Source organism: Carettochelys insculpta, chromosome 1 (assembly GCF_033958435.1).
Source record: "Carettochelys insculpta isolate YL-2023 chromosome 1, ASM3395843v1, whole genome shotgun sequence".
NCBI lineage: Eukaryota > Metazoa > Chordata > Testudines > Carettochelyidae > Carettochelys > Carettochelys insculpta.
In genome coordinates this window covers 161,426,568-161,439,919 of record NC_134137.1, presented here as the reverse complement: position 1 = coordinate 161,439,919, position 13,352 = coordinate 161,426,568, and positions in this window count along the sequence as shown.

Sequence of the window (13,352 nt, the reverse complement as noted above, 5' to 3'; positions counted from 1 at the left end):
GCATTTGCAGAGCCAGAAGCCGTTCCAAGACTTTTTCTGTAACAGTGTGGCGAGCACCCATTTCACTGTTGATGTTAATTCTGGGGCTCTGTGTGATGGCATGTCTGAGGCATTGGATGTTCTCACTACAGTTACACGAAGGGGAACCACTGATTTGCCACTTGTACAGCAAGTCACCGCAACTTGGATGAGTGACGTGCTTCTTTGGGAGAATGGCTGAGGGCTGGACGCGCTGCTATTTGCTGGCCGGTTCTGGAGATGTGAGGTGGGCGTAAGTAGTCCGAGTGGTTTTGGAGACACTGTGTTCCCAATCTAGTTCCCAGCCTGGGGCATTCTGATTCCTCACTAGCCATGTAACTGCACAAACCACACCTCCTTTCTCTGCTTCTGAAGGGAGCAGGGAACCCAGGCTCACAGGCTCAGTGCTCTCCTCTCAGATACTCGGCTATAACCCAGGGAGACAAGGAGTGAGAGGCTTCCAAGCCACCATCCTACATCAACTTCCCACCTGGGTCGTCCCCTGATGCCGTGTGGCAATGGGTGTCTGTCAAACACACAAATCATAGCAACTGGTGAGGTTCTACCATAGGACCCTTAGTACCAGCTTCTCCCATGGGGTATGGGATAGGGAACTCTCAGCTGGGAATACGGAGCAGGTGCTCCTCCGGTCCTCAGGAGGCAGTCACTGCAGGGAACCCAGCCAGTCTCACTACCTGAGCTGTGTCATGCTCTGGCAGAGTGTCTTTACCTCCCCCGACCCTGGCTCTGTTCCTGTATCCCTGGAACCTGCCATACCGGTGCCAGTCTCAAGTGAAGAACAGAGACAGAGAGGGACTTATCCCCACCCCGCCGGGGTCTATCTGGGAGAAATTGACTGTGGTCCCATCCCTCAGTCACACTCAGTCCACTGGGCTCCATTTCCCAGCTGGGTTCCTTACCCCTATGGTGCAGCAGCAGCTGGTAGAGCTGGTAAACACCTAGGTTGGGTCAGCAAAGAGAGGCAGCTGTGCCACCCTATTCTAAAGAACTCTGCTGAGTTCTAATGGAAGGAAGAGAAGAGAGAACTCCAGCAGCATTTTCCTCTCAGTTCCCCATCCTCCAAGGTCAGGAGTCTCCTCCCTCTCAGACTTACTGCAGGAGCTGTTGTGGAGAGAAGCTAGACTCTTCATTTTCTTGGCCTCCACCTCAAGCGAGGAACCTGGGCTCAGAGATTACTTACGTCCAAGTCAGGGAGAATGATGGTGAATATGAACAGGTCCTGGCTCTCTCCTGGGAGACCCTGGACACCATCCAGAAGTTGAGGTGCTGTGGGGCAAGGAGGCAGTTCAGGATCAATGGGCAGTTTCCTGTGCTGTGCAATGAGCCCCGCCGCATCCCCAGAGGGCTGAGCCATTGCGCCCAGGGTGCAATAGCTGTGTCATGGAGGGCAGAGCTTTGGAAAGGGATTGTTGCCCTCAGGATGATGTTTGTAGTCTGCAGGTCACAATTTGTCAACGTGTCTCTAGACTGGCACAATGTTCCCTGTCAGGGTTGATCCCATCCTCCTTGAACTCAGAATTCTTGAGCACCTCCTGGGAAAGGAGACAGACCCCCACCCCAGCCCTCACCCAGCTCTTAAGTCCAAGGACTCGAGCATGTTGGGTGAAGGGAGCAACTGTGAGCACCCATTGTCTGAGAAAAAGGCTGATTGGGAGGAGCCCGTCTATTCTTTGAGGACAATCTCCTGGATCTCATGGGGGCGGGGTGTTGGTGGGGAGGATGTCAGACTCTCACTCCCAAGCCAGTCCAGGTAGCTATTGATCAACAGCACCAGGCAGAGCAAAGTCCCTGATGCTTCCTCTGGCCTTCAAGGAAGACGGGCCTCATAATACCAACTGCCCTGATCAAGGATGGCCCTGTGAGGGCCCAGCTCAGAGGACAGACTTGGAAATGGATCATCCAGTGTCCTTCTACCAGTCTTCCTAAGAGGTAAGGTAAGGTTGCCCTGAATGGCATACAGGGTCTCTGGCAAGCTCTTGTTCAGAGCCTGCAAAGCAAAGGAAAGCCATGGGTCAGAGTCAGGGAAACTGAGGCTACACCTACCACAGTATGTGGTTCTCTGGAGTGTCTGGGAAGCACTGCTGAGACCCCCCCAAACACATAGGCAGGCGTTGCTCATTTACACCCAATTGCAGGCAATTAACCAGGTTCAGGGCAGGATGTCACCTGGCTCTTTAATCTATGACCATATCAGTTCTCTGCACAGGGCCCCATAGGCAGCAGAACAGGAAAAAGCCAGTCTGATCTGGACGGAAGCTGGGCTGCTGGGCAAACTACAGCCTGTGCAAGGAAGGAAGGGTTTCTATGGGTGGGTCACATGATCCATCCTGGAGGGAAGGATGCCATCCTGAAGCTTCTTCCACCTCTACCCACCCATCCATTCCTATCTGCAGTGCCAGCCAATCACAGGCATATGGACCAGAGACAGCTCCAGTTCCTGCTAGGGAGGAGTTGGAGGAGGATCCACTTGGCCTTGTGTGGTGTCCTGCTCCTCGCTCAGGGTGAAGATGGTGCACGGGGCAGCTCGCAAGAAGGGCATCTACAGCTTCGGCTCCAGGGCAGGTTTGATTGTGGTGGCGAGAGAGCAGCTGACATTAGGCTGTGCAGTGTGTGGGTGGAACTGGCACCAACCTGGACATGAAACCACAGGGAACAGGCAGGGGAAAAAGCAGAAATTGAAGCCCCGAGTCAGGGAATGACAAAGCCTCCGAGGCAGAGCATGGCAGGGCGGGAATAGTGCCTGCTGCACTGTCCTCCTGTGTCTGACCTGGGGTGGGGTGGGGAGGCCTCTTCTCTCGGTCCCCATAACATTACTCAAGCTCAGCCAGGAGACAAAGAACATTCCCATCCCCTGCTCCCCGCCACCAGAGAAGCTGCCTTTGGAAGGGAACCTGGAAGTGAGAGGGGCAGTGACTCCCATCCCTGGGGCTCAGCAGCACCAGGTTTAGGGAGCTGGTAGGAAGGTCATGGTAGGTGAGGCCAGGGCCATTTCCAGGGATGGACAGGTTCCGCTCCCACCCCCCAACTCCTAGTCATCCAAGAAATGCCCCTGTGCTATAGGCCCTGCCCCCTGTAGTCTGTCAGCTTATAGAGCATATTAGTTTGATTAAGGTTTATGCTTTTATGTATCTATTAATCCTGTAAGTTTATGCACAAATTGTAGTCTAGTGAATTTAGGTCAAAAGGGAGGCCTATATTTCTGTCTATTTTAGCAGTAACTGAAAGAAACCTGCAGACGAAGTCTACAAGAAGGGGCTTTTTGCCAAGGGATTTCCCCTTAGAGCAGTTTTTCTATTTTTCTCTGTTTATGGTAGATACAGTCTGTGTTGATGAATATCTACATATATATTTGTGTCCCTTTTCAGTCTTATTTTGTGCTCAGAACTCCCTCCCCCCCCCACGAGGCTATCGACAGGAAGGTGTGATGGCAAGGAGCATGTGAGATGTGGTTCCCACATATGCTTCCCCATGAGAAGATTACACAGCCAGCCCCAATCACAGCCACCAGGATCCCCCACCCACCTCCCACTCCTCCAGTACCTTCCTACCCATCACACTTAGTCCCCTCCCACAGGTCCTGCCCAGTTCCCTCCCTTCTTTCCTCCTCCTCGTCAAACCTACCCCATACAATGCCATCCCCATCCCAGAGCTGGGACCACGTCTTTCCTTGTCTCCCAGCTCCGGCTGCCCCGCCTCTCGATTTCACACTACTAGTGACTAACCCCACACGTTCTCCTGTCTCCTCTCCGCAGTTCTCTGTCTCAGCAGTCCCAGCTCTCTGCTGCTCCTCCAGCACCACCTACACGCATCGATTGGCTCATGGAGGCCTCTACCCCATCATGTCTCCCTCGTCCCTCCAGCTGCCAGGCACCTTGTCTCGCTCACCACAATCCCATCCAGATTGTGGGATCTCAAAGATTAGGTGAGATGCTTCAGTTGGAGCTAGCCTAAGTAGTTGCCACTCTTAACAATTTCAAAAATAAAACCAACTCTTTCAGCAATTATATTAAGTCATAAATGGATGTAACAATGTGATGGAACAACTAATACATTGCTCTCTTCAGTGGCTTCTTATTCTGCATGCACCATGAGGTAGATAGGATTGTTGTTATCTCTACTTGACAGAAGGAACACACCAAGGATAAAAAAATTGTCTTGTGTTGTGTCCCACAGCCAGTCAGTGGCAGAGTAGAGAACAGGAACCAGCTGTCCTTACCTTCAGACTAACCATCATATCGTGAATTTCCTAGACGGAATGATCAGAAGACAGTGCCATCACATGAGCTCCAGACAACAACTCTTCACGGTAGCTGTTCATCAAGTAGTGTAGGAGAACAGGAATGATGGAACTGGGAACTGCTCAATGAATGGAGAGAAGCCTCCAAATTCATCAAACTGCTCATTGGTGCTGACTTGTTTGCTTGGCATTACAAAAAAGAACTAGAAGGACAGGTGTCCCCTCCTTCTGCCAATAACTTTCTGCTCAGCCAAACAGGCTTGAGACTATGAGAGGCAGGAATCTGAGTATTCTCATCAAATGGCCACAAGAATGGCCCATGTGATTGGAGAAGATCACTCTCAGAGCATTATTACAGCCTCATCTCTTTGTGAGGGTCTCTCATTATGAGAGTTGGAGACCAATCCCCAGCACCCCCAGAGAGAGAAAGAGAGAGAGCGCACTGCTGGCAGTGGGCAGGAAGGAAAAAGAACAAAAGAAGAGAAAGGATGGAGAAAAAGGGAAACCCCAAAGGGGAAATCCCAATGGCCACAGTGATTTTAAGGGACCAAGCCCTAAGTGGAAAATAAAATTCTGCCAATTCCACCTAGTGTTTTCCATGCCAGTAATTCAGCCAGCACAAGGTAGATGAGATGATTGAACAGATTCCAAACCTCTCAGAGGCTCTTACTGTCTAAACAGGGCTGTCTGATTTCTAGGAATATCAGGCAAAGGAGAGAAAACTCAAAAGAAGTTCTGCTAGGAACCCACGCACATGAACCAGAATGTCCCTCAGTCCTCGGGGAGACACCTTGAGAAGGAGACTTGCTGAAGCAAAGACGCAGGGGTCTCTGAGGTTATCCTGGCCCAGTGCCCCCATCCTGCCTGGCTGATGTCAGAGCCTCTTTGTGATGTCACCACCTCCCCACAACCTCGGACCAACTGGCTGAAGTCTTGCCAAAGGCCTTTGTGATGTCACTGTCACACGCCCCTGTAATGCTAATGTCCTACCCCTGGCTAGCCTCTTACGATGTTTAAGATGCTCCCTATGGAGCACCTCACTGAGTTTGTTGATTCTAGGGATCTGTGAGGCTTACACAATGAAACATCAGAGGCTGCTCCTCATGTTATACTTAGGTTTTCACCTATTAGGAGAATCTGGGGCCAAAAAGGACTATTAGGGAATCTAACCTGAGCCTCTGCATATCACCAGCATCCTGTATGTCACAGTATCTAGTTTTACAGAAAGAAACAACCTGCACGTGGTTGAAAAAGATTAGTGGGGATATTGGTCAGGATTATCCACACCATGGAGGGAGGGAAAGGAAGGCATCAGGACCTGGCCGATACATTTCATTCATCAGGGAAATGTTTTGAAGTGACTGAGAAAGCAGGGGCAGCAGATGCAGGGAACTGAGGGGGGTTAGCACCCTCCCATGTGGAAATACTATGGAGGCTGCTCTACTTTCATCCTGCCTCTGTGCATTGTTCTGATTTCATGTGCTTAGGCCTAGCAGGGCTCTGCCACTGCTGAGGGTGGAGGCCAGAGCAGGATTCAGAGTTATCCTGGGATTGGGCCAGGGTAAGGTGACTATCTGTCCCATTTCTGGCAGGACAGCCACATATTTCAGGTGCCGGAATTATTTTCAAAATGGGGCTAATGGCCTGGTATTTGCAGGGGGAACATCTTTGCCCAGTTTTCACCACACAGTGGAGTGGCTCCTGCCTGGTTCTCAGCTCCCTGAAGCTTGGGGCCGCCAGGAGCCAGACCTGTGTGGCTGTGCCTACCTCCTGGCAGCTTGTGGGATCTGGGAGCCAGACTGGCTCCTGGCTCCCAGCACTTTGGGGAAGCAAGAAGGAGCATCTGCGGCTGTCGCCCACTTCGCAGCTCCCTGTGCGTTGGGGAAGCTGGGAGGAGCTCCCCTTCCCCCCCGATATCTCCTTGTCCTGTATTAGGGATAAGGAGATATGGTCACCCTAGACCAGGTACAAAGTAGAAATGAGGGTGCTCAGGCCAGGACTGGGAGGAGCAAGCCTGGTGAGAGATGTGAACTGCCAGCACCTCACTTCCCAGCCTAAAGCAGCTGCTCCTTTCCCTCTAATCTCCCCTCACTTCCCACCCACTCTCCTATCCCTTCTCTCCAGCCTCCAACTCCGACTGCCCTCCACCCTCTGTGCAGACCACCCACCCTGACTGCTTCTGGCATGCCCTTGCTTCCCTCCCCAGGTGCTTAGTACAGTACAGCACTTAGTTTCACTACGCATCACCTCTCCCTGCTTTCTAGGTGAGCTTCCTCAGCCGCTAGGACTAACCCCCTCTTCGATGCAGAGTTATTTCTGCTGTGACCTTTTTTCCCCTCAGGTTTTCTTACTTTCACTCCATCAGTAAAACCACAGGGAAAACCATACTCAGTAGCATTACATGATTAATGAAAGTTAAACATTGGCATTTTCCATTAAAATCCTTCTGTCAAGGTTTAATTATAAGACTGTACAAATTCCTTGTTCTATACATAAGTGAATTTTAATTAAAACTTGTGCAGTACTTGAAGTTGAGTTGCTTTAACTAATGACTTCATAAACCTCATAAATAAATGCAAACACAGTACTCTGGCTTTTAAAATTGTTTTGATTTAATTTTGCTTTCACGAATTTTAAGTGACACCTAGGGTCATCAATGCCTGGTGGAGACATGGTCTCAAAAAGCATGGTCTTTCAAAGTAACTGACCACAGCCTGGCACCTGCTCTGTCAGCTAAACGCTATATCCTGCTGACATTCTAGCTGAGGAGACAAGATCTGGGTTCAAATTACTGCACTGTTCCTGTATGAGCCTGAGCAAGTCATTAAGGCCCAGCTCCTGAAAGGCATTTAACTTCCATAGAAGTTAAGAGCCTAAATACCTCTAAGAATCTGGGCCTTAGCCTCTCTGTGCCTCAGTTTTCTATCTGTATAATGGGGATAACAACACTGCCCTACCTCACAGGGGCACTGTGAGGATAAATGCATTAATTGTGAGGTGTTGAAATCCTTAGCTGATGGGGGTCAGACAAGTATCATTCAAACACAGACATGTTCCCTTAACAACTCATGTCATAAACCACTGCCTTCCCTTAGCTCCATTTCTTAGTGGGATCCCTTTCAGAGGTGATGTAAATAAATATTTCAGAATAATTAAAGGTTACATTTACTCCGTACAAAGCTGCAACACAAGGATTGTCCATCTCTTATGCCCCACTTAAGCCTTGATTTGGGGTCACAGGTGTGATTTAATTGGTGCACCGCTAGTGTTACTGATGCTTGAGAATTTATTATGAGTGTTGCAATATTTGTGTTTTTCCTTAAAACTCCTAGAGTCATATGATTATATGAGTAGCTCATCTTCAAAAAAAATTATAAAATGTATATATCATGAAGTTTCAGACAACAATGGAGAAATATACAACCTAAAAGCTCAAAAAAACCCAAACAAACCCCCAACCAAAAAACCACAACCAGACAGCAAGTGCTAGAAAGAATCCAATTTAGTTTTAAATCTTACAGTTTTTAAGCCAATCTCAATTTTTGGAGGAACCTGACTGATGTTTCTGAATGCTCAGTCACAGCAATACTGCATATGAATGTTGCTGGCCTGCTGCACAGGCTGACTCATCCTAAAAACACATGCGTTCACTAAGTCAGGTCTGTATTCCTTGTGTTACCAAAATGCCCATTAGGTGTGTAAAGAAAGCCTGAACCTGATATGTGTGGACACATGTATGTGTGTGCAACTGCTCAGGATCCTGAAGACGTAAAAAAACAGAAGAATGGACAGCTCTTACTTGATTAGCAGTGGGATCTGGCACCTTCTATTGCTGGATTAGTCAGTCAAATCCGGTCCCAGTGGCACAAGGCAATTTCCCAGTAATGGCAATGGCTATGGGCAATGAGTTAAGGGGGCTCTTTCAGTTCCTAGTGCCCAGTTGGCTACACCAGTATTTGAAATTTCCACAGACGGACTGCCTTCCTGGTCTCTGTGGAGTATGAGGGAGGAGGTACACTGAGGCTGCATTGAGAAGCTTAGGCTGTTTGCTGTCCATTCATGACTTATGTGGCTACACACAGGATTTAACACTGAAGTGCTGGGAGTTGAACACCTTTAATTATAAGGGAACTTAACTTTCATGAAAAACGAGTGATGTCAACATGTCTTGTTTCTAATTTAAAACAGCTGGTAATTTTTGAACTGAGGCAAAAATTATTTAGTATGCAAAAACAACTCTGCTGTTTGGCTCAGAAAATATAATTTATGCTTTTTATCCTTAATTAATCACAGCCCCAAATTAAAAGAAGAATGTGCGTAACAACCTAGGAACATTTCCTCCGGTGGCTGCCATATAAACTATGCGATCATTTACAATTTGCTTGTAATTCCTTCACGCTAATTCAGGCTGTATTAGTATGTGGTGAAAGAAGTCATCATGCAGCAAAGCAAAATTGAATTTGTTAAAAATGAGCATAAATATCACATCTGTAGCAATGGCTTCTTTGTGCAAAGCACTCTTTACTCAAATAAAACAAGCCCCATGAATTAAGCCAGCAGTATCTAGCGACCCAGCTGATCAAACAGGAGTCTTGTTTTTACATCCAGAACCGCATTGCCTTGACATCTGTTCAGAGAGCAAGATGACAGCAGAGGCAAATTTGTTTTGTTGCACTGTTTTTTGGAAAAAACTTCAACCATGCATGTGTGGTTCCAGGGAACAGGTTGTAATGAACTTTGTTTAGGAGAGGAAAATCAAAGCAATAAGAAGTTGATGACTCAAAAAGAAAGCAAGTGAGCATGTCACATCTTACTGACCAACTTTAGAGGGACCCTGACAACCTGTTGGCTATTTTAAATGACTATGTTAAAGTAATTTAAGCGTATGGCTTTAAATATTTATCTGTGTTCAAAAAGGATATTAAAAACAACTTTCAGTCAGCTCTTTTTGTATTTTGAGGCAGAATAGGGCTAGGCCGGACTGTAGTATCGTTAAATGTGTTCTGACAGGCAGGCAGGCATAGTTCACGCCATAGACCCAGGGTTGGCAACCTGTAGCTCCAGAGCCACATGCAGCTCTTCAAGGAGCCACTTCGGCTCTGAGCGTTGCTGCCACTGACTCCTCTTGCAGCTCCTGAGGCTGCCTCCGCTTAAACGTCCCCAGTTAAAACAAAATTTATTTATTCTCTTTAGGTGGCAGCAGCCTCCAGAGCCGCAAGTGGAGTCAGGAGTAGCAGGGAGCTCTGAAAAAGGAAGCCAGCAGGGGCAAAGGAACCCCTCAAAGAGGAAGCTGGCAGGGCTCCGCTCCTGGAGCCATGATGATAAGCCGGAGGCTGGGGGAGGGAGGTGGCAGTGCAGGAGCAGAGCAGGAACGCTGCTCTCCCAGCAGTGCTCTGCCCACCAGCCATCGCCAGGAGCTGTGGGTGGGCACCCCTCGACCATGCCAGGGAGTCTAGACAAGAAAGTAGCTGGCTTACCCCCATGACCAACACTACCTCTTCCACTCTGAGACTGGTGGGGCCTCATCCTCCTCCAGCTGCTGCCCTGCTGGCACTGCCTGGCTGCTGCAGCCCGCTTCGGGTGCTGCGCAGAGTGACAGGAGCCAAGGAGAGATTGGGCAGATCCACTCCAGCCATGGCAGGGAGCTGCAGCCAAAGGGGGAAGAGAGGCAGATGCTCTTCCACCAGCTTTTTGCTCCCCACTTCCCTGCTGCTGCCATCACCAGCTCAGAAGTGCCCACTTGCAGCAGCCGGCACTGGTGCTACTGCTGCCCGGCTTGCACCATTCGCCTGTGCTGCAAGAGGGGTGGGGTGGGCACCGGCTCCAGGCCACCTCCTCATACCTCAGCAGCCGGGGAGGTGGGCAGTGAGCAGAGCACCTGAGGCAGATAAATCCTGGCGATAGGGGTGGTGGTTTGGGGCTGAAGGGGTAGATAAATTCTTGGGGATAAGGGGCAGGTTTGCCGGATAGGGGTAAAGCTTGCAGATAGGGATCAGATTTGGGGCCTGAAGTGGGTAAAGCCTGGAGATGGGGGTAACAACTTTCTAATTGCTACAAACATTGTGTGTGCACTGTTCTTACAAGAGAGGTGACAAAAAGTACAGTTTGACGTTATTTATGAAGGAGTCTCCTATTCGCGTGCATTGCAGCTCGCGACGTGTTGATTTTGTTAACTGAATTTGAACAAATGGCTCTTCTCGCTATTTTGGCTGCAGACCCCTGCCATCGATGCTCCATACTGTGATAGACCTGGAGAGCTGAGAACTAACCGGACAACATAAGCTACATGCTCACTGCACTGGGACTGCTGTTGGTTGATGAACTTACAGCATGCCACAAGGTGGGAAGTTGGGCACAGGCAGATTCAGCACATAGCCCAGGCACCCAGAGCCACAACTAGGTTGGGGAAACGGAGAACAACATGCTTGGTGTGCCCCGTGCACACAGAACAGAGGACCAGGGAGGGAAGTGAAACAGTGCAGGGTTGATGAATACCAAGACACACCTCTGCGACTGGGGCGCTGACACAGATGGTGCACATCTGGGAGCAAGGAAAGAGTTAAAAGCTGTAATGAAACGCATGCTGAAGATCCATGACCTAGAGCAGGGGCGAGCAAACTTTTACTGTCAGGCTCCACTTTCTGCCCCTGGAATTAGCAGCCCCCACAACCTGTCTAATGTAACCCAAACTGTCAGAAATTTCAGTTTTGTTCATATGAAAAAATCCCAAAAAACAACCCCCCGAACTTTCGGCATGTGTAAGAAAAGTAGGTACAATGTAAGCACTTTACACGCACCCAAACCCAGCACCATATTTCAACATTTTAATGAGATAAACTGCAGCTGATGGTGCTGTGTCCCCCTTATGAAATTTCACACCCCTCCCTAAGGGGCCCACCCTCCACTTTGTGTACCCCGACCTAGAGACAAGCGGGTGAGGTACTGTGGCCAGACCTGCCCCGTGACTGCCAGAGACAACTAACAGTGGGGGAAGCGAACTGAAAAGCTGTGTGAGGTAGGGATCCAACCCAGGAAAATGCCAAAGGCACACAGTGCCAAGCATGTGGGTGAACCGAGAGTCACATGGTGCAGGCAGACAGAGCTGAGTTGAGCCGGGGCATGGTTGTTTGTGTGCTAAAAAGCAGAAGATTACATGCACGCCACAGACACACAGCATTACGTCCAGGGTGTGGTGCTGTGAAGAGGCAGGCTGGTCCTGGGTATAAGCACACAGTGCAAGGCAAGAGACAAGCGCTCAGCCAAGGCAAGAATTGGTACATGACACATGCACACAGTATAGGAGAGCAGACCAGGCAGAGCGACCTCGGAAACTTGGGCAGTGCATGCTGGGCAGACTGGAGCAGTGACTGGCACCAGCACACAGTAAACAGACTGGGGTGCAGACAAGAGTGCATGACACAAAAAGCAGCTGTTGTGATTTAAGAAACAGACATATGCAAAGGGGGACAGGACGGGCACTCAGTAGAGGGATCACAGGTTGCGGGGAGCTGAGTGCAGGCCAACTTGGGGTACAGTACAGGGACACAGTGCTAAGGGCTGTTAACAGGAGCTAAGAATGCACAGGTCTGCTGTGTGCCAGGAACATGGAGCTGGGAGTTGAGGTGCCTTTGCTCCATGCCAGAGCCATGCAGTGCTCAGGTTTAATGTATTGCTGAGAACTGGCTGGCTTTGTCCTTGGCCTTGGCACATGGTGCTATTATCTGGGCAGGGTTCTCAAAAGAAACACAGTCAGTGCATGCCAAAAACCACACAGGGCACAGGTGTTGTTAAAACCAGTTCAGTGCAGTGTATGGTACAGGCAAATTAAACAGAGCAGAGAAAGGAGAGCTGAAGAGACACTGAGGCTTTGTCTATGCTGAGATAAACTGGAATTTAGGACAGCTAGTTCAATATTACCATGTGACTCTCTTCACTGTAAATACCATTAGCTTGATTTAGTGAGCACTATTATCAAGATCATAATATCACCAGAATCTGCTGCGTGTAGTGTTAAGTTTGAATCTGAAAGTTTGATTAAAGGCCAGTGTGAAAATGCCGTCTTAAAATTGAATTTATTAGCCTCTAGAAGTGTCCCATATGTAACTCACAATGCCGTGCAGTGTTCCACTCTGGCCGCTGCTCTCCAGGTGTGCAGGAATTAGGTAACAGGAAGACCACGAATTTCAAATCAGGACCAGGAAGCCCGTGGCTGGGCAGGGGGGTGGGTGGTGGCGTCATGTTTGTATGAGAGCCTGAGATATGTCTTTCTTTGCAATCAGCGCTGTGAGCGCATCTATCCCTTACAGATAGTCCCGGGACGGGAGTTTGTGGTTCTGTCTCTACACTTGGTATTTTTTTCTATGCTGCCCATGGCCAGCCGCTGCCCCACCACACCACATGGCAGCAAGGCTGTTGTGGGGCTTGTGCTTGCATAAGAGGCCAAGAAACTTCTTGGTGGTTTACATTTGTGCGAAACCCGCTCTCTCCCCCACAGGCACCACGCAGTCGGGGCCTTTCCTGTGCTCAGCCACATCATGTGGGTATCCCCCCAACCCAATAAAAACGTGCTTGGCATTCGGTGCTGACCATGCTGCCAAGGCAGCACCATGTCCTGGCTTACGCATGGTTAGGGCTCCAAGGGCGGGAAAAAATTTCCGGGGCTTGCAGCCACTGGGGGAAAGTCTCCACTGGCAGCTAAGATATTCAGGAGCTTTCTGCCTCATGGGGGGGGACTACTTCAAAAATATTTTGGGGGGGGGGGTCCTCTGCTGCATGGCAGGACTACTTCAACTGGCCCCCCATTTAAAACTTTGCATACACCCCCCACCCCCCAACAAGGACCCAGGGGGCTAGCTGCCACTGGGATGGAGGTGTGGGTAGTGGCCGCTGGCAGCTAAAATTTTCAGGGCATTGTTGCCATCACCCTTGAGACAATGTCTATATGGAACAGGAAAGACAAAAGTCTTTTTTCCTAGCCTCTTCTACCCTTGATCTTCTAACTTTGCACCTCTTCACGCAGGGAAAAGCGGGTGGAGGACTAGTTGAGACCACAGACTGTGCACAGAAGCTGTAAAAT